Source organism: Choristoneura fumiferana, chromosome 3 (assembly GCF_025370935.1).
Source record: "Choristoneura fumiferana chromosome 3, NRCan_CFum_1, whole genome shotgun sequence".
NCBI classification, from domain to species: Eukaryota; Metazoa; Arthropoda; class Insecta; order Lepidoptera; family Tortricidae; genus Choristoneura; species Choristoneura fumiferana.
In genome coordinates, this window is record NC_133474.1 from 15,024,259 (window position 1) to 15,051,185 (window position 26,927).

The 26,927-nt window shown below is 38.4% G+C and overlaps 1 protein-coding gene across 3 annotated transcripts in view; it reads right to left on the reverse strand.

Annotated features, from left to right (window-relative positions):
* Nucleotides 1–26,927, reverse strand: part of LOC141426705 (uncharacterized) — a 173,109-nt gene that overhangs the window by 139,333 nt on the left and 6,849 nt on the right. The window contains exon 2 of one of the 3 annotated variants that reach the window (XM_074085824.1): nt 10,881–10,903. The exons of the other annotated variants lie outside the window; for them this stretch is intronic. The gene's annotated coding sequence lies outside the window, so the exon portion shown is untranslated. The remainder of the gene's footprint in view (nt 1–10,880; nt 10,904–26,927) is intronic. 3 annotated transcript variants of the gene reach the window in all.

Sequence of the window (26,927 nt, forward strand, 5' to 3'; positions counted from 1 at the left end):
GCAGCGACGTGGAACAAAATAAAAGTTAGTCTGGGTTTCTGTTCGATACTGTATAAGTGATATGCCTAAAGCGCGCATGCAAGGAGGAATTTTGTTTTTGTGTATATTTAACATTACTTATTATCTTAAGTTACCAGCTGTGCCCTCGACTTCGTCTGCGTGAACTTAGATTTATCTCAGCCAGTTATTGTTTTGAGTGCAGATTTGTAGGTATGTGTAGCTGTTTACAAAAGATATCTGCCATCAAAATGTTATTATTAGGTTTTATAATCATCATCATCATCATCATTCCAGTCTATATACGTCCCACTGCAGGGCAGAGGCCTCCTCTCAGAACAAGAGGGCTTGGGCCATAAGTTCCCACGCGGGCCCAGTGCGGATTGGGAACTTCACACGCACCATTGAATTGCTTCGCAGGTTTTATAATCCTACTAATATTATAAATGTGAAAGTTTGTGAGTGAGTGAGTGAGTGAGTGAGTGAGTGAGTATGTTTGTTACTTTTTCACGCTTAAACGGCTAGACGGATTTGGATGAAATTTGGCGGAAAGTTAGTTTATAACCTAGATTAAAACATAGGATATTTTTTATATCGATATTCCCACGGGATAGGGATAAAATCTCGAAATAACAACCGCTAGGCTTAGAGTCATGAAATTTGGTATGTAGGTAGTTGGACGTCTGGAATAAAACATAGGTGACTTTTTGACCCGATATTCCCACGGGATACCTAGGGATAAAATCTTGAAATAACAACCGCTGGGCTTTGAGCCATGAAATTTAGTATGTAGGTAGCTGGACCTCTGGAATAACACATAGGCTACTTTTTATTCCGATATTCCCACGGGATAGCGATAAAATCTTGAAATAACAACCGCTGGGTTTAGAGTCATGAAATTTGGTATGTAGGTAGTTGGATGTCTAAAATAACACAAAGGCAAATTTTTGACTCGATATTCCCACGGGATACCTAGGTATAAAATCTTGAAATAACAACCGCTGGGCTTAGAGCCAAGAAATTTAGTGTGTATAGGTAGCTGAACCTCTGAAATAACACATAGGCACTATTTATTCCGATATTCCCACGGGATAGGAATAAAATCTCGAAATAATAACCGCTGGGCTTAGAGTCATGAAATTTGGTATGTAGGTAACTGAATATCTGGAATAACACTTAAGTGACTTTTTGACCCGATATTCCTACGGGATAACTAGGGATAAAATCTCGAAATAACAACCACTGGGCTTAGAGCCATGAAATTTGGTATGTAGGTAGCTGGACCTCTGGAATACCACATAGGCTACTATTTATTCCGATATTCCCACGGGATAGGGATAAAATCTCGAAATAATAACCACTGGGCTTAGAGTCATGAAATTTAGTATGTAGGTAACTGGACATCTGGAATAACACTTAAGTGACTTTTTGATCCGATATTCTTACGGGATAACTAGGGATAAAATCTCGAAATAACAACCACTGGGCTTAGAGCCATGAAATTTGGTATGTAGGTAGCTGGACCTCTGAAATAACACATAGGCTACTATTTATTCCGATATTCCCACGGGATAGGGATAAAATCGCGAAATAATAACCGCTGGGCTTAGAGTCATGAAATTTAGTATGTAGGTAACTGGACATCTAGAATAACACTTAAGTGACTTTTAGATCCGATATTCTTACGGGATAACTAGGGATAAAATCTCGAAATAACAACCACTGGGCTTAGAGCCATGAAATTTGGTATGTAGGTAGCTGGACCTCTGGAATAACACATAGGCTACTATTTATTCCGATATTCCACGGGATAGGGATAAAATCTCGAAATAACAACCGCTGGGCTTAGAGGCATGAAATTTGGTATGTAGGTAGCCGGACGTCTGGAATAACACATACGCTACTTTTTATCCCGATATTTCCAGGGGATAGTTTTGTAACTAAGGGACCCCATAAATCCGTGTATTATTATTATTATTTTGTAATTTTTTCTTTAATTGTATACTTACTGTAGTTTTTAAGTATTTTATTTGTACTTATTTTATTTTGAAAAAAATGACTTTCTACCAAGCTTCTTGCGGCGCATTATTCTTGGCAATGATGGTCTTTCCGAAAGTGCTGGTATTTAAAAAAATGACGTGTAAAAGTGCCCATTGCGGCCTATTTACTGAATAAATGATATGAATTTGAATTTGGATAGGGAAAAATTTTGAAATTTTAGCACTGGGTTTAGAGTCTTGAATTTTGTACAGTTATTCACAACACAACCTCAATGAAGACCACGATATAAATTTTGGAAATTTCCAGGGGAATTTTGTAAAATCCCGAAAATTTCAATTGCAACTACCAGACCGAATAGTTTACGCGTGCGAAGCCGCGGGTAAAAGCTAGTATGCATATATAATTGATAAGTGAGGACGTAAAAGGTTCAATTCACGCTGTAAATAGGAGTTAGTTTTAGAAGTTCCGTATTCATAGAATTGGGCACTTTAGGTCAGGACTAATAAAACTATTTTTCACGTCTCATGAGAGTTTGAAGTAGGTCGTCTGTTTCACAAAAATATCAATGTTGTCTAGAACTAGTTTTAGAGTAATTTAATTTTAAAACCATATCGAGTGATGATTAAACCGCAACGATAAGTTTATTACTTCAATATTTAGTCATTAGTTTATAATCAAGATTGCAGCCCTTCGATCTATGAGATCTATTAAGTGTCCTGCAAGCGAGCACCGCATGGCCAGGTGAGGCACCCAATTATCGAGCCTCAATCGCCTGACGATCGCCGGCGGCGCGACCGCGGCGCGTGCAGTTGCCCTAACCGGATTATAAGTCAACTAGGGTTGGTACTGCAATAGTACATTACTGTAGAGGCCGGGAAGTAGGGGGTTGCCGGCCAAGAGGTTGCGAGGCCGGATAGGGATGCGAGGCCGGCAACCCCACTTTCCGGCCGAGGCTTGTATAATGCTTTTCTCAAACATGACATGAAATAAAATAACAATAAAAACAAGAAATCAAACTGGCGGGACGTTAGTTCGGTCGCCCTGTTGTGTGCGCGCGTGTCGCGCTGGAAAAATTACCGCTAAATTATATCCCACCAAAAACATTCTGTAAAAAACTAGCCAAGTCTCGATGGAGCTGCGTGTTTATCTCTAAAAAGTAATGATATCTAGACAAAGTCGTGCCAAGTCTAAGGTTCCTTACTGCGATATCTTTATTATTATAGTTAATGTTGTGTGACTTGGTCGTTGACTTGTACCCACTCACGTATAAAGAATTTTGAGTCTTAAGTCTTATCCAGTAAATGTTGAGACTCAATACGCGGACAATATAAAGAAATCGCAGTAAGGAACCTTAGACTTGGCACGACTTTGTCTAGATTTCATTACTTTTTAGAGATAAACAAGCAGATCCATCGAGACTTGGCTAGTTTTTTACAGAATGTTTTTGGTGGGACTCTGGATAATAGTAATAATAATAATAAAAATCTCCACAACCGCGAGGTATGCAGCCTTAGGAATTATTTCCTTAGCAACGAGTGTGGGATGCATCGCGATGTTGTGGCAGTAGACAGACACCTCACCCCGCTATCCTTGGCAAACGAAAATTGGCGCAGTCCTATGGTAATGAGCACGGAAGATCGCAAGAACGTATGGAAGAGCAAGGAGCTACACGGGCGGTTCTACAAGGCCCTAACAGGCCTGATGTAGACCTTCTCGCGTCGGCTACTCGGGGACCTCTTTGGGGAAACCGAGGGTTTGTGTGTGCAATTGCTGACGAAGTTATCATGACGAACAACTACCGGAGGTATATCCTGAAGGACGGTACGGTCGACATTTGTCGGGCATGCCGCCGTCCTGGGGAATCACTCAGGCATATTATCTCCGGTTGTTCTCATCTTGCTAACGGTGAGTATTTGCACAGACATAACTTAGTAGCCAGGATTATCCACCAGCAACTTGCTCTTCGATACGGCCTTGTAGACTCTGAGGTGCCGTATTATAGGTATGTCCCTGCGCCATTTCTTGAAAATGGTCGTGCCACGCTCTATTGGGATCGATCTGTCATCACGGACAGGACTATTGTAGCCAATAAGCCTGATATCGTGCTGACAGATCGATCAAACCGCCAGGCAGTGCTCGTTGATATCACCATCCCACATGACGAGAACCTCGTGAAGGCCGAGAAGGACAAACTCAGCAAGTACCTTGACTTGGCTCACGAGTGACTGCTATGTGGGATGTTGACTCGACGATCATTGTCCGATAGTCGTTTCGGCAAACGGTCTAATAGCGAAGAGTCTCGACCAACATCTCAAGAGACTCTCGCTAGATGGCTGGATCAAGGGCCAGATACAGAAGGCGGTACTTCTGGACACGGCACGCATCGTCCGGAGGTTCCTCACTCTGCGGCCCTGACCACCGGTAGCTTGGGCCCTACCCCGTTACCGGCGGCAAACTAGTTAGGTTTTTATAATATTTTTATTTTGTATGTACTTTGCTGTATTTTACTTCTTATAACTATTATAAAAACCTAACCCTAAGAATAAAAAATAAATAAAGATAATAATAATTAAATTCATTTATTCAAGTAACATTACGACTCATTTTGTTGATAAGACTAGACTGAACATTCTTTATACGTTAGTGGGTACAAGTCAACGGCCAAGTCACACAACATTAACTATAATAATAAAGAAATCGCAGTAAGGAACCTTAGACTTGGCACGACTTTGTCTAGATTTCATTACTTTTTAGAGATAATCAAGCAGCTCTATCGAGACTTGGCTAGTTTTTTACAGAATGTTTTTGGTGGGATTTCACTTCGTTTTGTAGAAACGTGGGCTTATTGATTTATTTTATTAGATTTTCTTATTTGACACAGTTTTTTTTGGTTGAACTCTTGTGTTTTCTAATCAGGGTCACCATGTACTCCAGATCTTCGATTATCCTAGTTTTTATAGTTTTCCCTTTATGTGGCCATCAAACCCTAACTCTGTACCAAATTTCAGCTCTCCGAGTTTATGGGAAGTACTAGTTCTATTTTGATGATCATGAGTGAGTGAGTGTCATAAATGCGAAACTTTGCTTTCGCTTAACTTCGGAACTAAATGACCTACAGACTCGAAATTTTGGATTTTAAGTATGTGATTATAGCTTACTGGATGACGAAAATTTCTGCGTTCTGGTCTTATCCAGAGGTTCTCAAATAGGGGCCTGAAAATGCGGCGAAATGGTTCCAGTAAAGGATGGTACGGCAGTGTTTGCTTCGCGCTCGACTTGGAGGGGCACTTCCGTGCCCCCAGATTCATTAAACAAATATACCTTGACTACCACAGCTACGGTGCAACCATTGCTTTTGGGACAATCAACTATTTTACCGACACTTTGGGCGTCTCCTGCGTTACCAAAATTGTCTCTGGCGTTACCAAAAAATCGTACTTCCAACAAGATATTTCACGGTTTAATAGGTTGAAATTACGTAGGCTGGCATGTATTCATGTACAACATCTATTAAATTACAGAAAAAACATTTTTACTTACAAAAATCTTCAATTTTTTGAAAAATGTCGCGGACAGATTAGTGTCGGTAAAAAAGTTGATTGGCCCTTTTATCAATGACAGCGCCGGTACCGTTATTGTATTCAGGTAACGTCACGTTACTTATTATTGTTGTCGTTTGTTATTGTTCTCCATAGATTAAAACGAAGTCCTAGATTTTTTTCATTTATTTATGATACATAACAAATAAAAAAAATACATTAACATCGAGCGAAAACTTCATTGGTATATCGATCACTGGTCGCTAGGTAAGTTTACATAATACACGTAATTATAATAAAATCATAATAGTGCACGAAGTCTTGATATGATTAAATCGCACCGTTACTCAATATAACTTAATCACAACTCTTTGAAGCGTATTTAGATGAAACACCGAACCGATGCGGAATCCTGGCTTATCACCAATTTTTTTTTCTAAATGGTTTATTTTCGTACTATCATATGATTGTTCTTTTTTAAACTGTACTTTTCTCAATATATTTCAGGAATATCCTGTAGAACCCTATAGATTAGGTTAGGTTAGTTTTGTAACAATCCTGAAGTACTTAAAGTTTATAAAAATCGTTCATCCATATTCAGTTTAAAAAATCATTCATTCCGATGCATTGGGAAATTAATCATTTGGAACCAAATATTTTCGGCGAAAAATTAAAGAACCTACCGATACATTTGCAAAATAAAACAATGATACTGTAGTAGGCTATGTCAGCAATCACCACAAGGCAGGAATGGACGGCAAAGAAAACGAGCAGAAAAAGCTTGTTGCGGATGTCGCCGGGTTCACAAAAAACCGACCACTGACGCGGAAACTGATACCGCGTACAGAAATGCAACGAAACACCACTACTGTTTTAACGAAGGAAATTGAATTAGGATACGTGACTGCATTTCCATTTTATTTTGTACTAGCCTTTACACGCGGCTTTGCTCGTGCGAATTATTAAGCCTAGTTTTGACCTACGAAAAAAATTGTGCAAGTTGTATTACAAGAGGCAGTAAAGCCAACGAGTTTGTAGTGGTAAATCAAATGCCGCAATGTAATGCAACAACAACAACAATGCAACTGGCAGAATTGAAGTTCCGGAATCATAATTCTCAGAAATATCATCGTAATTGTTATTTTTATTAGGAATGTAAGTAGTTGTGTGTAGTTATATATACATTTTTGTACTGATTTGTGATGTGCAATAATTGTGCAATGGAAAATTGTTTATTAATATAATAAAATTATAAAAAAATATATAAAAGAACATGGGTAAATTTGGTGTGTGTATTGTATTGTAAGTACGTGTGAAATTTCATGTCTCTAGAAGTATATATATCTAGGCGACTAGTATAGGCGAATCTCTATTCAGCTGTCTATATTATATATATCAAAAACCAAATCCATCCAGCCGTTTTAGCGTGAAAGAATAACAAACATACACTTACAAGCCGTGGTGACCTAGTGGTTTGACCAAGCAGAGGATCGTGGGTTCAAACCCCAGCTCGCACCTCTGAGTTTATCGAAACTCATGTGCGAAATCACATTTGAAATTTACTACGAGCTTTACGGTGAAGGGAAACATCGTCAGGAAACCTGCACAAACTAGCGAAGCGATTCAATGGTGCGTGTGAAGTTCCCAATCCGTACTGGGCCCGCATGGTAACCTACAGCCCAAGCCCTCATTGTGAGAGGAGGCCTGTGCCCAGTATTGGGACATATATAAATATTTATAGGCTGGGATGATGAATGATGATATTGAAGATACACTTACAAACTCTCACATTTATACTTTTAAGTAGGAAGTAGGGTTTTTACTGGTAACATTGGTGTTGTACCTATCTAGGTATCTGATGTTACCTGCGGCTTCGCTTTCGCCCGCGCGGAATAAGTCCGCCCTCATCCCTCGGGAGCCTAATATTTAAGAAGATAAAATATACCCCCTGCCTAGCTTAAGGCGATATAACGAAACGAAAAAAAAATGCACTTTTGCTCTTATGCTCAAAAATTACTGAATGACTCGTATGTAAAAATCCAAAAACATGATTAGTTGATTTTGGCTCGATTGGATTTTAGTTTTGAAAATACATGAACACATGAGGTAGCCGCAGTATTTGAGTATTTCTATACAGCCGCAGACTTACGTCGCTTATTTACATTGAGTATTCATTCGCATATAGCCAACCCCGTAAGTTTGGTATTTTTTCAATACTTACTATACGCCTTAAACTTATTATAATTGAGTCACCTTTCATACATTAACACAGTTTTAATTTCAGTATTTTTTTTACAACTCGTCTTATAAAATCAGCTAACAAGATGAGCATAAGAGGGCTCTAGACGTAAATATAATGAAAACGAGAACCGCTATCTTTACGTTTCCTTGAACCTTCGCAGGATTCCATTGGCTAAAATAGCTCCAAGGCCGTTACGCATCTATGATTTTCGATACCTAAAATCGAAACCCGTCAGTATATATTATTCTTATCACAATATTGTTATTATCGGCCAGCATCCGTGTTTACTTGTCCACATACTCGTAGCAGTGTACAGAATGAAATTGGGCAGAACTAAAATAACACATTTATTATTCTAACTGAAGTAGGTAATAAATAAAAAAACATTCCCAATAACATTTTCAGAGAACACTAGATTGTATTAAAAGAAAATGAATAGATTAGCAATTACATATCTTGAAAATAAACATGGTTTCACTACATAAGCAACACTTGAATATACCTTGACATTGACAAGCTTATGAGTGACGTTCGGTAGAACCCTGTCGCAGTCAACATTTGCTGCTCTTATCAAAAAAAAACCTGATAAGGACAACAGAGACTCGTTGCGACAGGGTTCTACAGTGTCACATACGAACTTGTCAAGGCAAGGTAGAAATTATTGCTATTGGGCAAAGCCCTACACGATTCTCGAAAACTATGCTTATTGAAATTAACATTCACACAAATCGCTACGTCATGAAATTTAAGATGATGACAGCTAATATCGCTTAAAATTTACATTGTAAGGTACGTTACTCCGCTGTAATTCATAAAAGTCATAAATTATTATTATGCTAAAGTTTTAATATACCTAATCAACACCGTGGGGATCGCAACAGATTCGCCCCAGTAATAAAGAGCAATAACGGTTATTTGTGGAATTAATGAACCGTAAAAAAATCACAACCTGCATGTGAAAAAGGCAGGAATCGAGGTTAATTAAAAACTGAATCAGAAATAAAGTGCAAACTCTATTCATTCGAACGTGAATTCCATTCGGCTATTATGAAACACGATCTGGATATTTACTTAACCTGTTTCAGAGGGAGACAAAGCCCGTTCATTCGACGTTGATAGGCACTAGGGCGCACACGACAAAGCGAATACCTAAACGAATGGCCACAGAGCGAAATAGAAAAACTAACGGATCACAATGGACAATTTCCGCTCTTTATTTCTTTTTACTCGTATTCGTGTTAATAAATGAAGTGGATTGCCGTCGAAGCCGTCAATGCATTAATTACTATTTTAATTTTCGAATTATTGATTTGAATTTTTCTATTGTGTTCGTTGGATGTCCTGCTGATTGTAAGCAAAACCTGCAGATAGTCTAGCCGCAGTAGCCGCTTTGGTAACTTCTTTTTAGGTACTGTAATATCAGTACCTGAAATGAACTCGCTTGGGTATGTAAAAGCTTTGTTTTGCGTAGGTTACTTATAAAAAAACTCTAGACTTCTGTCTGTTTCCGGTTTGTTCATATTTCATTTTAGTAACTTATACATATAAAGAATTCAAACATCTGTGAAACAGTTTGTTTGTTACATGTATACATGTATTAAAACCTAAGCAATATCTGTCTAGAAATAAAAAAGATCTACTTATAATATTCAACACGTCGTTACTACTTTGAAAAACACGTACCTCAAATCAACATATGTCAACAAAAAAAAATTGGCCTTTATCGTGTTACTTATATTTAGATACACACACATATAACACATTTTAGGTGATGAGATCGGAAATCATTTTATCAACCAACGTCTCATAAATGCGTTATTCAATTCATCATTTGGCAAACCATTATCATCTGGAAAATGATTAACTTCAAGATTTAGCCTGAATGAAGGTCTTTCGTTCCGGTTTCCGCTTATTCATAACATTCAAAAACATCTGAAAACCGCTCTTATAATCGCTTTGCTCACGTTATGTTAGGTTAGTCTGATAACATTTTCATTAATTAATCAATCATTTAATTAAAAATTATATTTAAGTAGTAGGTAAAAAAAATATCCAAATGACGAGTTTGAAAAATGTATTTCTTTTGAAATGAATTGTTGTGTTAATAATGTCTTATTATCGCAGGCAATATGTGAAGCAATTGCCTGAAAGTCATATAAAGGGCCTAAGCTTAGTGAAGTTCCGCTCCTCCTGAAATATTCAAATCTCGAGGGTGACTCCCCGCGCTCCCGTAAAATGCAAAACAAGCGAAGTTTCCCCCTAAATCAGCCGCGGCGCTGGGACACCACCCGGACAACAAACAAACTTTCGTTTAGCTCCAGAGGTGGTCGACTCGCTTAAGTTACGCTAAAAATAACTGGCGCTTCTTTGTACACAAAATTAAATGGAAGATACTGCTGCAAGCGGTGTGATCTCTTACCATCAGGAGACATGCTCGTTTGCCATCCAGTCGAATAAAAAAAAAAAAAAAAAGATACCAAGCAGCAATGTACCTACCTCCATAGTAACAATGTCGATAAAAAAAATCTATAAATAAAAGTCTTCACACAGACAGCATAATAGATGCAAGCAGGTTCTGTGCACAGCGCAAAAAACACAAATGTGGCCCACATTGTTAATTATCCGACGTTTGATTGTAAGCAATTTATTGAGCGCTCGCTGAGATAAAAGGCTAAACGCTCTATCTATGTTAGCACTAAAGGCTTATTCAGTATGATAACCTGGGCAAAAACAACAAGCGGCCGGAGGATGCAAACAACAATGGACGGGAACAAACGCGACGTCAGCCATTATCTCATCCTAACCTAAACCTAGTTCTGTCCAGTGTGCACTTGCCACACTGAAAAAGCGAAACGGGGCTAAATTGCCAACGAGTTGTAAATAAACAGCAGAACTGAACTTGTGGAAAAAAATATACGAGGCCAGTCACGTTGAAAGTGCGATAGCGCTTTAGCAGCTGCCAGCGACAATGGTGCCGCCGCGCCCGCGCCGCGTTGACCCGCGCTGCGAGACTTTATCATTGAGCACTGTAAACGTTCCTCGGCTTGTCAGCAAGAATCACTGTATTTTATAGTCTTACTAGCTTTACTATAAATACTCACCTCGTTGTTTTTCGAGGAACAACCTGTAACAAAATACATTCTTCATTAATTAAATCCCAACGTGGTAATATATAGGTATAGTCTTTAGACTTTGAGATTTAATTTAATGTTATTTTTAAAATTTAATAGTAATAAAATAGTAAAAGTCACGGTAACGATAAATATGAAATAAATTGGGGACTGTATTAGTTTGTTATTCTTATTTTGATGCTAATTAATCATTGTCTGTATTCATTCACATAATAATATAATTGGTATTGGTATATAGAGAGCTACATTGCCGCGCCGGCCGGACGGAGCCTAACTTGACTCATATCGAACCGGCAGCCGGCAGCACACTCGGCAGTTCCGGGAACTAAGCACGCTTCGACACCTACAATGTTCTCTTGCATTTTCCCCATTTTATGACCCACTGGCGTTCTCCTCTCGACAATATCCTGCGTAGATCCATTGTATCGTCCGTGTTCAAGAGTTATGCCGCTTCAGATGACGTTAATTGTCTCATTGTTACCGACCTCTTTCAGATTATTTCATGTTCCCGGCACCGAGGGACGAAATTTTTGCTGACAACGAGAGACCTTCGGGGAAACGAGATAACTTGAAAGTTAAACATTGTTATATAAATTTTCGTGACTCGGTAACACAGTACACTATGTTTAAACGCTGCGTAAGCACGAAATTGAAATACTCCTTATAATCACAATATACACTTTTAGGAAGAAAGAAAGTTGCCAGAAACGGCCATTAATTTTGATCATATTATCTTCGACTCGTCTTTATGAGGCTGTCACATAAATAAAACTCCCAGCCCATTAGCTTCGGCCGCGGTGCGTATGAGCCTTACAAATATTGGGAGGGAGGCTGCAGGAGCGCCGGACCTCATCAATATCTGTCATCAGTCACCGACTGGCCAAATTATTATGAATGAGTCATGACTTGGAAGTTTCATGTCCACTCTTATATTACTTAAGATGACCTAATTCGTCTAGGCGATAACACTATCACAGAAGATAAAACTACTCTCATGTGTGAGAGTTTGATTTATTTGCTCACTCAAATTAAACAAATTATTTTAACTTGTAGTATCGTTTTTGTGTTTACGCGGTCCTGTATTTATGTTTAATAGGCTGTGTGCGGTGCGAACCCGGCGCCTGGAGTTTACAACTGTGTCAAGGATGATAAGCGGAAAATTTCCTTTGAGAACGCAGAATACGCCGCGTTAAGCTCGCCTCGGGTAAACGGACGCAACTAGCTCGGCCTTAGCGAGCATTGTCGGGTGTCATGGTGAAACACTTATGTATAGTGTATTTATCGTGAGTTATTTCTTTCGTTTTATCCTTGACACATCTATTATCTTGCTTCTCAGATACGCCAAAATACAGTTTTTTTTTCAAGGTATGAGTGCGTACTTATTCCGCTGAATCCACTGAAAAGTCATTTTAAATAATAATAATAAATAATAAAATCTTGTTTATTTGTATAACATTGACACATTTGGTTAGTAATACAAAAGATTTTAAACAATAATTAGTAACACAACAACACATATACAATAAAAATAAAACAATGAGGTTCACCACATGATGACAGTAGTAGGTCGGTGCAACCCAGTGCAGTGAGCCATGTAGGGGCAGTCGACCCTGCCCGCAATCATGCGCAGGATGCTGTTGGGGCTGGCCCGCACCCGACGCACCAAGGATGCCGCCCGCTTGCGCAAACTCGCAAAAAAGTCATCAATATGTGCATCGGCGAACATCCCAGATGCGCTGCAGAAGCGGGGCAGCGCAAAGTAATGAACATTAAAATTGGTCATTTTCAGGAGATTTTTACTATGACAGAAGAACTTGATAAACAGAGCAATAATTCTCAAGCTGTCTTAATTCGTTACAGTTCCATTAGTTGGTGGCATGAGGCCAGTGGAATATAAAATGGGGCTACTGAATGCATGCGCTTGCAGCACATGGCCGCTTTTAACCTAACGGGATTTATTGACTTCAACCGGCATCCAATTAAGAAAATATTTTGTTATCTGCCATTACCTACACTTGGCATAGATCCGTTAGAATCCTATTAATTAATCAATACACTTTCGTTTTTATTACAAGCTTTTTTACATATTATTATCCATCGAAGTACTTGGATATGTTTATATAGCAAATGAAAGACACCAGGTAAAACACAGACAAATTGAAAAATGTATGAATAAAAACCTTGATTGAACCTTGATTTTTAGCACGCCGTCTATAAAAAATACTATAACTTAGGTACTCTGAGAAGCAGTGATGTTAACAGATATCTATTTAACCCTCTACACTATCTTTATTATTATGTGTTTGTTTTTGAGATAATTATTTTTTCCTGCAAGTGAAGTTATAGCTAACATTATATCCAAACGAACGTAGTCACACGTGAATAACAAAGTTCAATAGACCAAAGGACACAAAAAATGATCGCGCGTAAACGCTATTGATTAAACTTCTTGCTTTATTTAACAAAAAGCAGGAAACTGTTCCCCGCCGTGACAGTTTTATGATCGTACGCGCATTAACCCAATATTTCAGCTATCTTTATTCAGACGATCACGGTTGAGCAACAGACTTACTGATCATATTACCACAGATTCTTGTTATTAGCTTATGAATTATGAAGGAAGCCACTAGTTTTAGTAGGGAATCATAAGCGATGATCCAATGTATAACATGATTACGTGATACAGATTTAACACTACATTACGAGCTCTATATTTATCATAAAATATAGCGTAACGAGGTTCATAGAAATTATTGTATTGTTTATTTGTTTTACATACCTTTTGCCAGTTCTAAGCCAGATATGTATTATTGTAGATATGTATGTAGGTACTTACTTTAGCAAAAATATTGCAAGAAAGCTGCTATTGCTGAAAGATTGCAAGTTTGATAAGTGTTAGTAATGTTGTCGACTATTCCGATCCTGTACCTACATTTATAGCATCCAATGAATTCCAGTCATGCTTATTGGACTAGGCTAACCTTGCCCGACCTCTAAGCAGCTTACATGTATTCGGCAGCAGCCGTTGGGCGCGTGGACGGGCCGCGCTGATTGTCTTCATCATAAAAACTCGTCACGTCCCACACCCCTAGCTTGGAGTCCCCCCCCCCCCTCCTCTAATACAGGGAAACTCGCATCGTTTCTGAGGTGAGAAATTCGGAACCTGGACAAAACTGTATATAGTTGCAAGTGTAAATAATGCCGTCGCTGTATTTGTCTTCGAGGCGATTTACAAGTGTTTGGCTCGCTCACTTAGTTCACTAAATGAAGCAACGTTGGGAACATACTAGAAGACTAGTTTTGAAGGCGGTAGAACTTTGTACAAATTCCGTCTGGGTAGCTGCCACTATCTACTAAGCAACTGTGCCTCTGCGTCTAACCCCTTAGACTCCCCAGTTGACGACATACTTAAAAGGCACTCTCAACCCTCTAGGTTAGCAGCATACGATCGGCCCCGGCAACGATCTACTAAGCTCTTAAACTATGCCTACGCATAGCCTACAACAGTCACTTCTATACCAGTGACACGTATATGTGTCACAGACGTATTACATTTCGGTGCCAGTGACACAACGTCTGTGACTTTTTAGTTCTTACTCCTATGCCAGTGACACGCATGTCGTGTCAAAATAAATAATTCGTACTTCCTAATGGCTGGCACAGAATTTAAAAGTCACAGACGTTGTTTCACTGCATGGGGACAAACTTGTTATTTGGTATTATAACTACGTGTTTATTGACATAGCCAGTAGCACACAGCGATGATTACGGAATAAAAAAAAAACAAATACCAATTAAATACTTTCGTGGGACACGAAAAACAATTAAATTCATGAGGCTGGCTCCCACACTTGTCCATATACTGGATGTTTACCTTCCAAACAAGAAGACATTGAGGAAAAAGGTCGTTCCAAATTTATAGAAAACATTTTCCGTGTTGATTGTTGGAATGTCGGTTACAACAAAAGTTAATTGGCTCTTTTGGGAAATTTTAATTACCAATTCTTAAGTAGATAAGTTTTTCGTGATTAGTCTTTTACTTGGAAAAAATCAAATGGGAATAAATATGTACCTACATGAAGCGACTCTGAACAATTCTTATTTAAGGTAAGAAATGGAATAAAATATAAAGGATATCAACAACTGTGACATCGGACCCACGTCGCGCAGACGGGCGGCACGCCCTCCGCGATATATGGCCGCCAAGTTCCCGAAACAGCGGGGACAGATCACAGACGATTTATGTATGTTTTGCTTTCTCCGTTAAGGTACGCCTTGCTTAAGCTTGATAACATTCAACGAAGTCCGAGTTACGTTTTGCATAAGTGATAAATCTCCGAATGGACGGCGACGCTTGTTTAGGCTTGGCGACGATCACTGAAAACAATGGCTTGGCTAGTCACTTTACTTATCTGATACGATGGACCGCTTCTTGTATTTCTGTCCAAATATATACATATTTATATTTCATAGTGCAGAGAACCGCTTTGAAATTTCATCGCTCGAAAGCACCATTCGAAAGTGGTAAAAATCTGTGCACTTAGGTATTGCTACAAAACTTCATCCCAAAACTTTTAATCGACTTCAAAAAAGGAAAAGTTCTATGTTCCAATGTTTGTATTTTTTTTATATATGTTCACCGATTACTGAGTCAATTGTGGACCGATTTTCAAAATTATTTTTTTATTCGATGGAATATATATACAATAAAATATCATTCTAGGTACATACTTACTAGCTCGAAGTCGATGACCCAGCAGGAGGACCCATAATATGTAGGTGAGGTAGACGACTAGTTCCGGTTCTTCTATGGTAGCCCGAAAAATTTTAATCCTATTTTCACTACCACTAATTTCACTAGCCCTAAAATCAAAAAGCCGAATTTTCATTTTCCTCACTATTCATTAGCCCAAGGATTCCCAAACTGTGCGCCGCGGCGCCCTAGGGCGCCCGGAGTGTACCCAAAGGCGCCGCGTGGGGCTCCTTTTTTTCTCAGAAACGTAGACAAGCTGCTGAAAATCATCATTGCTTATTTCAACTAGCTATAGTCCCCCTAGCAAGGGCGCCGTGACAAAATACTAAGCTTATAGTTGCGCCGCAAACCGAAAAAGTTTGGGAACCCCTGCATTAGCCCTAATATTAGCATTCCGAATTTACGTTGTAGCTAATTTCACTAGCCCTAAACTCAAAAAGCAGATTTTTTTTATTTTTCTAAATATTAGCCCTAATTTTAGCGTTCCAAATTTACGTTCATTAAAAAGCTGAAACATACATTTTCGTCAAATGTATTGGAATGGAATACCTCCATTTAGCAACACATTTATAATTATTATTATTTATTTATTTTATTTATTTATTGAATGACATCCAACCTACTTTCCTAGTGGGAGTTATCCTGGCTGCTATAAAAAAAAACCTAACATCGAAGGTGCGCTCCGCTGCGCGGAGCTCCTATTCCGCGTAGGTCAGGTGCTTCGCGCCTTGTCAAAGATCTAACCTAACCTAACCCATGTGGGTATAACTTACCTAATTTAGTATTTGTTTTTCATGGACAAAGATAGAACTTATGGCTATTATGTCTATTAATCATTAGGAATAATCATTATTAGTTTAAGTAATATTAGAGCGTTTAATATTTAGTACAAGTAACCATTAGGGTTCATAACTTTAGGTCTAATAATCATTAGGAATAATTATAATTAGTTTTAATAATATTAGAGCATTTTTTAATGTTTAGTAGTAGTAAACATTAGGATGTAAAACTTTCGGTCTAGTAATCAATTCAGACATACAAGTTTAGCTGTCATAATATTAGGGCTAATGAAAATTATATCTAACGTTGGTATGATTAGTGAAATTATATTTTATGATATTCGGTCTAGTGAGGGTGAACCTATTGTTCCACTCCTGCTGGCTCGTGTTGAGTCACCGACTTCGAGCTAGTAGGTACCTAGAAAAATATTTTCAAGGATTTTGTAGTCGGTTTCATTTTTTTTTGTATTTTTTTTTTGGAGTCGGTTTTATTTTTATTTAAAAATTTTCTTTATTCAACTAGTTGATCAGATTGGTTAGAGCTGTTATATCTGCTATTTTACTTGTATTTCAAATTCATCAAACTTTTTCTGCACTTTCGAATGGTGTTATCGAGGGATTGTTTTCCATACTCGGTCCCCGGATACTTAAATATTTTTCTTTTTTATGTTGAAAATTATATAGGTACATAGGTTCGATATGTTTTTAGGTACTTCTTTTTTAAGAGACAAATTCTATCGATAAACGTTGAAAACCTAAAAACAATTTTGTTTCCATGCTCTGATATTGTAACACCAGCTAAACTCACCTATATAAATAAATATCAATTGCCAAACCAAATGCAGGTATAATACAAGCACATCACTTTAGAACAGTTGCAACTTTTGTGTAAAAATCCCCACATAAAAAAGTGAGTGAGACAAGATGCTTGGGGAAGATTTGTTGTAATTTTCTTTATCAGTACACCCATGCAGAGCCGTGGCGAGCAGCTAGTATATTATAAATAGTACCATTATATATTCGTATTTATCTAATAAAGAAATGGCCTTCTGTCACGTAACGTGAAGTATTTTTTTGCATAAGTAATTTATAGACTCTACCATGATCATGCCTAAATAAGAGAAGATTTGGTCTGAGCTGGAGCACGCTTGCCTCGTAAGTCTCCATTGTAGAGGAGTATAGGTATTTACTTATCCATTCAGCATAATCAGGCTTACTAAGCCGATTGCGAATTTCTCATCCTCGTCTCCACGTCGCCGTTCCTCGGCAGTAACTAAGTTGGAAGTGGCTTTTAAATTTAGGTAGCGCCTGGGCCGAGCATTAATGACCTGCTCCGCCATTTTGAAGGGCTGCTTTAAGGAAAACTTCTCACTCGCCCTCGGAGGGGAAGTAATGCATTTTCCTTTATCACCGCGCGGACAGTTCGCGCACTCGTCGACAAGGGGACCGGCTTTTACGATTATTGTGCTAGCGACGATGTTACATGCGATGTGCAATGAAAAACTATGCCTCCGATCGTTCACCGCGAATGGTGGAGGGACATTGCCGCCTCGAATCTTTATTGCTGCGTTATGTACTGTCAGCTTATTTTTTATGGACTGCATGCTTGACTCCATTAAAAGCAGGCACATCTGTATGGAATAAGAAACAATGGCACCAAGCCAAAGTGTCACTTGAACTAAAAATGTTTCTAATAAGTGACTACGTGCAGTTTTCAATTTTATCTTTCCACGCATCTTATACTATCAAAAGTCACCTGTCAAATCGACAGCATCAACACTGAGAAATAAAACAAAGCAGAACTCGACCTAAGATCATAAACCACTTGTTTGCAGGTTCAGCATGATAGAATCTAACAGCTTTCTATAAAAGGATTAGGTTAGAGTTACAATGCAAGCAACGTTGCGCCACGCGCCACGAGCGCGGCATTTCAAAGCAGTGACGCAAAATGCGGCGCAAGCTAAAAATGTCAAAATCGTGTGTTTCGACTTAGTAACGGCCGCGGGAACGCCGACGCTACAAGCTGCACCGGAAAAATATCGGTCACTCCGAGCGTGAAATAATGCACCACATGTTGTTCAACACAAGTAATTAATTGTGTCGGGTGAAAGCGCAAGTGTTTTCTGTAGTAATACCACGAGTTACGAAGAGGTAAATAGCAAATAATTACACATATGGGGCAGGCGAAGGATGCGTCCCGGTCCCCGCTCTCAGTACCGCACCGCGCTGCACCACTGCACGTCAAATGCATATGATGCATGTGCATGTTACCGCTTTCAAATGGTACTCCACGCGAGATACGAACAGACTTGATAACTGCATCGATACGTTCGCTGTTTGGTCGTGCTGCCTCTGGAAGATAACTATTGCTCATTCTCACCTCTCAGGTCAACGGCCTCGATAGATCTGGTTATCTTTGAAGATAAAACTGTCCTCGGAGCGTCAACCGAATCCAATAACAAACACCGCGGCGCGCTTCTCCGTTCGTCCGCGTTTAGAACGCGCTGCATCCAACTCGATAAATTTACACATGTGTCCGTTTCCTGGGAATATTTTTATATGTTGACATCTAACTTATTATTTCCTTTATACATTTTTAGGGTTCGGTACCTTGTAAGGGAAGACAGGGACCTTATAGTAGGATCACTCTTGTGCCTGTATTTTTGTTTCTCAGTCACAGCCAATTTTGACGAATTTACTGAACGGTACCTATAAGTTGAAATTTGTATTATATTGTTGAAATTTATATTAGTTGAATAATATAATTAATATAATAGGATAATTTTGGTTGAATATTGAAAATAGGAACAGGAAGTTATTTAACAAAATTGATGAAAATTGCCCATTCCGACCCTTAACTCCAAATTTAGTGATTCTTAAATAATGTGCTAAATTTTCCTATATCCTATAAATATCTATAGAATTCACGCGAGACCCTTGTCAGCAGACTCGCGCTTGGACGCTTATTTTTATGTGGGTTAAATGAGTGAGCAATATTCTAACCGATATAGGTAGGATTTTCTGTAATATGAACATATACCGCGCTTCAAATATACATAGGTTATTATAACAACGATTATTCATAAGTTCAGGTGAATGCAGCTATCACTCGTTTCTAATTGTGATGAAAGTTTGATTTGTCTTAGTTTCTGAGGTGTTAAATAGGGCAATCGTGCAGGAGAAAGTGCGCTAGCGCAGTCGTGACCGCGCAGGGACACTGCAACTGAACCGCTTATTAATCTTATCATCGACACCCTACGGGAAAAAAGCCGAATCTGTGAACCAGCTACGTTAAGTAGTTACTTGTCAATAAATTTCCTGCGACGTTAGTTATCCGAGTTTATTTATTATTTCATTAAATTCCTAATATTATAAACTAAATATATATCTGTCATAACATAACTGTCATGAAGTACTTCAATTGTCACCAGGTTTTTAATCTAATCCTGTCTTCTTTCTGTAGTAAAGGTTATCTGGAAGAGGTCGGTTTGTTTTGCTTATTATGTGGTGTTCAATAAAAAAAACACCGTATTGTATTGTAAAACGGATAAAAAATATTTGACAATCTACGTAAGTAAGAAACGTTTTGTCCGACCAACCAATTTTGCAAGACCTGTGTACTGCAATAAATAAAATAATAAAAAAATCGACTATTACAACCAAATAATTGATGGTCAACCATTAAAATATATGACTGCAAAGATGTATGCATTGGAGAAGTTATTCCAGATGAACTTTTCTTTCGAAGTCTATCTCAGTATACATAGAAGCGGAAAAATAACTCTTTTCATGCTTGTATTTTACTTTATTGACATCATGCAAGTCTTGAAAAGTCATCAGTGTGAGGTTACGGATGGCATTGAGTCAGGAGACCTATCACTAGAAAGTGTAACAAGACGCCGCAGAACCTCTAGACACCTCGTGAAGCTGTAAATCTCTCGTCGAGGTGAAAGACGCTTTCCAAACGGTTTGCCACTGTCCGCAAGGAAAAACATGCATATGATGATGAACTATAAAAACAAAATGATATTATAACTAAGTATTTATGTATAAATGTACTGGACAAAACTAAAATATATATGAAGCAGCAGTGCTTGCACTGTTGTGTTTCAGCGTGGAGAGTAAGACAGGCGGTGAAATCACTAGCACTTGAGGTATCCCATCTTAGGCCTCTAGGTTGGCAACGCATCTGCAATCCCCCTGTGTTGCAGGTGTCTATGGGCGGTGATGATCTCTTACCATCAGGAGACCCACTTGCTCGTTTGCCATCCAGTCGAATAAAAAAAATGAAAACGAGGCCATTAGACGTTATTTCAATGAGACTTATAGTAGGTACGAAAATTATGAAACATAAAAAGAAAATAGCTACGTAGGGTAAACGGTAAAAATTAAAAGAATCAATAATGCCGTGAGCTATCTTTAGGCAGCGTTTTTATTTGGATTGTATAGGAACAATATTCCCTTTAAAAATACGCGGCAATGATTTCTCAAAATAGCTCCGATTACGAAGCTTAATGATAACCATCAGCATCTTAAAAGGAAACAAGAAATACAAAGTGAACGGAATGGAAACATCCGGCGGAGAAGGCAATAAACAATCGATCCCATCGTTGCACCAAGATAATTACTGACCAGTTTTTGTTCTCATTGTACCTCTAACGACCGCAGACGAAGATGAAGTGCCGACGTGGCAAAACGGCCACAACAGAGATGTCAATGCAAACCAACAAATGACCCGAAGATCTTAATTCCCAAACAATATTATACTGTAGCTAAACCCGTGCAAAGCAGTTTGACTTCACACTTACACACTTGTTTTAAAAGAAAGGCAGACTAAACATTACTAAATCGTGCACTGAATTTAAAACAGAAACACAAGTCCCGTTCACATACATTATATGAAACACATGCGCTGACACTGGATTAACCTTAGTTGTCATTGTATTACAAAATACTTTCCCTTTCAATATTCATGAATGATGCACCAGTTTAATTAGCGATTTAATTACTTTTGAATATTGTGGTGAACCGGCAACTTTCATTCGAAACAAGTGTGTGGCGCTTGTTTTATAATGTAAAATTGCATATGAGAGATATGTTTTCCCAATGTGGACTTTACTTGCGTAGGACTAGGTGAGGTTGTGTTGTGCAGCAAGTTGCAGTGGGTTGGGGCGTCGAACTGGTGCGCAGGCGGCCGCTTGGACGTGACCTCCGCTTCACGTGCACAACGGGATCCTTCATTATTCAGCCCGCGATCGCCTGTCCTTATGTGCTCGCAATTTCATTCCATTTCATATCTCGCATCAACTTAGCCGACGTCTCGCGGGAATGGATGTACTTTTGTGTTCCCGGCTCTTTGAGAAAGTGTGCGCCGATTCAGCTCTATTTGATTACGCATGTAAGAACTGGCGTTAATATTTTAATTTTATTTCTCGTAGAGGCAAACTATGGCCTATTCAATAAATTATGAAGAAATCATTGTTCATGTGAATGTTCACTGTTAACAATGTTAAATAACTTGCCACGACTAATCATAATTAGATACTTTAATGAAAATAGACACTGAACATGATTAAACTGTCCAACTTTACAGTGTTAATAAACGTGTCCCCAACACTAATTATAGCGTGAAAGTTGCTTATCAACAACACTGGCTAAGCTCACGCTAGGAACGTCGATCTCGAACTGTAAATAAGATTGCTTAAACGCTCAAATGGAAATGTTTTTTTGTTACTCAGGTAAAATATTGCTTTTTCCAATGTTCATAGTGAGAGAGCAAACGGCAGGTTTTATTTTCTCATGACAGTTTTTCCGCACGGGCGATCACAATTTTTATAGCGAGTGCTATTAAAATTATTATCACACAACAAATCAATTCTTTTGAATAATTTTTAGATCTGTACTGAGAGTGTTCCTAAATAAAATAAGACTATGAAGTGTCGCAACAAAGGCCGAAGATGTAGGCAGCGAGAACAGATTATTATTTAAATGTGCTCTTAAATTTGTGATCTGCATCATTTATCTGGCTCATTCGGGTAATTTAAGAAACATTAGAATAGACGCTCGATTTTAAAGTAAGTATTCGCTTTGTTTTCCTGACGTTTACTAAGTATTTGTTTAATAGACATAGGTACTTACTTAGTCATTGAGCTAGCTTTGACATTAGCTTTGACCGTTTTAATTATTTTCATGCAGAACGTTACGAGTAATAGCTATTTATATTTCAATATAAGACTCATATCCTTAGCTATTAGTAGAAATAAATATCCTTTTAAACCGTTAATTTTTTTGCTAGCCTTCCTGTGTTAAACTTCTCTCCATGATGTTTCATTAATGAGAACGTTGGCACAAAATATTCTTATACTTCATATGTGAAGCAATAGATTAAATGCAATGTTTTATTACTTTAATTCATGTGCAATGTGCTAAAGAAATAATAAAAGTAGAATTAGTAATGGTGCCGTGCATTCCCACGCTCCCCTTTGTTGCGCAGGCGCCGGTGCACGACCACGGGCAGCGGGCACGGCGACTCCTTGCGGCCATGTGCTTTAATTAATCCATTGCACTATTACAATCAGCTATACATGACTACGAGTACATGATAATTAAAGCTCTCCAGTAAAAAGTAATAGTTTGTCCGAAATGTCAGAGTTTTCTCAAGATTAAATGTTAGCTATGTGTATGTAGCTCGATTTACAAAAACAGCAGCGAATTCTGTAAAAAAACCGGCCAAGAGTGTGTCGGACACGCCCAGGATAGGGTTCCGTAGCCATTACGAAAAATCAAATAACATTTTTCTAAGGATTTCGTATTGTGTACCTACGAAATCTTCCAAGTTTAGGTATATTTTACTAGCAATTTAAAGCAATATATATATAGCAATTTACTCTTAAACTACTAATAATTCTCAAGCAATCTTAGCCGCTATATTTTTTCTCGTAAATTTGATATATTTAAGTACTATAATTCTGATTTTTTTCAGATTTTTGCACCATCAGTTTAGATTTTAGAAGGGGGACGCTCGATTTTAATAAAAATTTGCACTTTAAAGTTGAATATTTCGCAAACAGATCACTGAATAAAAAAAAGGCCTAGCAACCAATGGTTTTAAAAGACCTATCCAACGAAATCCCACACTATAGGGTTAGTCGAGAAAAAAACAATCACCTCCAATTTGCGTTACTTTGTCGGCGTGACTAATATGTATAGGTATATACATGCCTAATTACAGCTTTCTAGTACTAACGGTATCTGAGCTTACCCGCGGACAGACAGACAGACAGACAGACGAACAGACATGGCGAAACTATAAGGGTTCCTAGTTGACTACGAAACCCTAAAAAAGACCCTACGTTGATCTTTGGCCCAAGACAATCGAGCATAGTTTGTTAGACTAACCAAAACCTTCGTATGTTAACTAGCTATCTTAATTATAACAATACTTATACAGCATGTATTATTGGTACTTTTACTGCACGCAGATGTTAGAGGTCAAGCCTCGTTGTTCATACCAAGGTAACCGCTCAAGTCCCATGTTATCTACTATATTTATGTTTAGACGCTGTAAAGGCCCGCTACGCGCGCAGAATGTAGCTCCGTGACCTTTCTAAGTGCTATACGGCCGGTTACACATGAGAAATGTAAAAAGGTGTCTCAGAATCGCACCGGTCCGGCCGGCGGCGGCGCGGCTGGGGTTAATCATCGCGGGGCTCGTCGGCAATTTGTCAATCACTGCGTGAATGGCCCGTGCCCGTCGAACGCTTTCAATAAACGCTTTACTCCTAACCAATGTAATAACAAAAACCATTAATTTTGGACACAATGCAGGGCGGGGATATCGGTAACCTTTACATCCATTACGTGCTAACGACAGCGGCGAAACATGCAATTAATACCGTAATACGAGTATTTTGATGAAAAAATAACAACACAGATTGACGTGACGGAATCAAACGTAGGTATTCATTCCTATAAATTCTGCGGAACCTATACATGTCAAATCCCTAGTAATAAAACAAAATCCCTTGTTTTATCTATCTAATCGATCGATTTTATCGCGTCGTCGTAAAACCAGAACGATTTACCTACCTGCAGTAATATTTCTCATCTATATTTATTACATTCGCTTTTCGATACCTTTTCACTGCGGAAATGCAGAGAACGCGGGCACTATGATTGATTACTTATCTACTCTTATATGAGTATAAATATATTTATTTGGAGTTAATTAATGTGCCTAAATAAATAGGTATTATAATTATAGACAGTGATACAAACAACCGTAAAGTTCAATTCAATCATTCAAAAAATACGATATTTTTCGTCGAGTAGGAGGTATATTCTGTTGGTCGCAACTTATGTACGGTCAAATAAGTTTGTCAACAGCCGAAGTCTTGCATGGACAATTAATAACATTTCGTCTCTAATTTAACTTCATCAGGCTCCTGAATTAAGCCGAAATTATTTAAATGTGTTATTATTTCATATCACCACCACCAGTCAGTCCTTACATTCACAATACGCGGTTGATTGGGTTACGACTGCCGCGACAACGTGATATCATTGGGCAGACATCGACCTTGCCGCGCCTTCTACGTCTTGTTGACTGAATCAAAACTTACATATTTTGAGACAACTTTACACATTTTGTTGTACATATTGCTCATCGAATACGCTTCTGGAAATAGGTATGCATGATGTCATTCATGTTTTGACACTGACATAAACATAAAACCTTTCAGCAGGTATGTCCTTTGTAGCTTTGTAGCCTACAGATTTCCAATAGACATTTCGAATTCCAACATCACAATACAAATGTAGCTTCATTAAAAGAAAATGATGAGATTTCAATCTTTATGCCTCCTAAGTTAGTGACAGTCCTACTAAATTACAGGTCTACCTTGAAATCGTTCTTGGCAGAGAGTTAGAGTAAGTATAATCCGTGGAGACTGGAGATATAGCATGTCGTCGATCGATTTTAATTAAAATCGTCCAAACAATGCCTGGGCAACGCCACAAGGCTCGGTTATTTCTCGGATACGCGTCATTCGCCCTGCGCCCGCCGAGCCATGGTCTCACGTATCTTATTTGCCATGTTTCTTATCGATGCTCATGTCCTGTCATTTCAGCTAAAACGTAAATTAACTTTCTATATTAAAATTAAATTCTCTTCCAGTTGTAAAAGTTGTTACTGCTAGTATCTATCAAGTATAGTTCTATTTATTTACTGACACAGTACAGTCGTGAAAACTAAAGCAAGATTGTTGTGTTGTAATCGTGTTAACTATTCAACACTCTGAACATATCACGAAATGCCAGAAGCACCATTTACGGACATGCAACGTATGGGAAAGCATATAACACTGCATTATTTAATCACATAATTATCCCTAGTAATATATGATGGCTTGTTGAAGCGCATTGGGTACAACTATTAAAGTATCGCAGGCCAGTCACGATAATCCTCAGCACGACACGTAGCGAACGCACTCCCGTTAGTTCAACGGCCCAAATAACAATCGTTTTAACACATGAAACTTTTACTGCTAATTGATTCGTAAGATTGACTCGCAGTGAATGCAAGTAAAAACTACGTGCGTAATAGTGGATAATGTTACCGCGTCGATACTTATTGTTACCTCGAACGATATTAATGGCGTAAAGCAATTTCCTTCCAGCAGTTCTCACGGTCTACATGGCATGTAAGCAACTATTACGTGTAAGTAATATGAGTTTATAGGTAATGTAGCTCCTTTTTCCCATGCCAAAGGCATCGTGCTGACTGGCTAATAGATAAATACCTGCCTGCTTTACGCTGCGCATTGGATGAGTGAAAACAAAATGTGTAGCTACCTACTTACAGTAAAGTCTGGGAGATTATCATATACATATAGAACTGTTGACATGATTTCCTATTGAGAGCTAATGAATGATTTATGCATGTTTCTTATGTTAATGCGACACCTACTATGGCATGAGTCACAGCACATCTGGCAATTATGCAAGCGGAGACCCGAGCACTACCGAACAACCGGCTTACTTATTATTGACGGTATCATATACCGTATCGATTATATAGCCCTTGGATCAAAATGTAACGTAGAATATCCGAACAAAAATGAATATATTTATTTCCGCCACACGAATTTGCATAAATAATAATAAATATCATCGAGCCACCTTGTCAATCTTGATATCATGGCGAATTACTAATATTTGCCTTGCAAACTTCATTGAGTTGATAAGATTTACCCGTGAACACAACATTTCTGCGCTCCTCGTTGCAAATCTCTTGTTCTATTTGTATTGTATGTTATGATCCGTAAATAAGATCGACCACGTAGCATAGCGACTAAGTGAGCGTACTCGTTGCGATTGGCGACGAGCGTGAAATGTGGGGCGGCGCAGCTGAGGCGTTCACCAGATCGATACCTAATACGCATCGTACTCTGAACGTCGCCGCGATCCGATTCAGCCATTTATCCA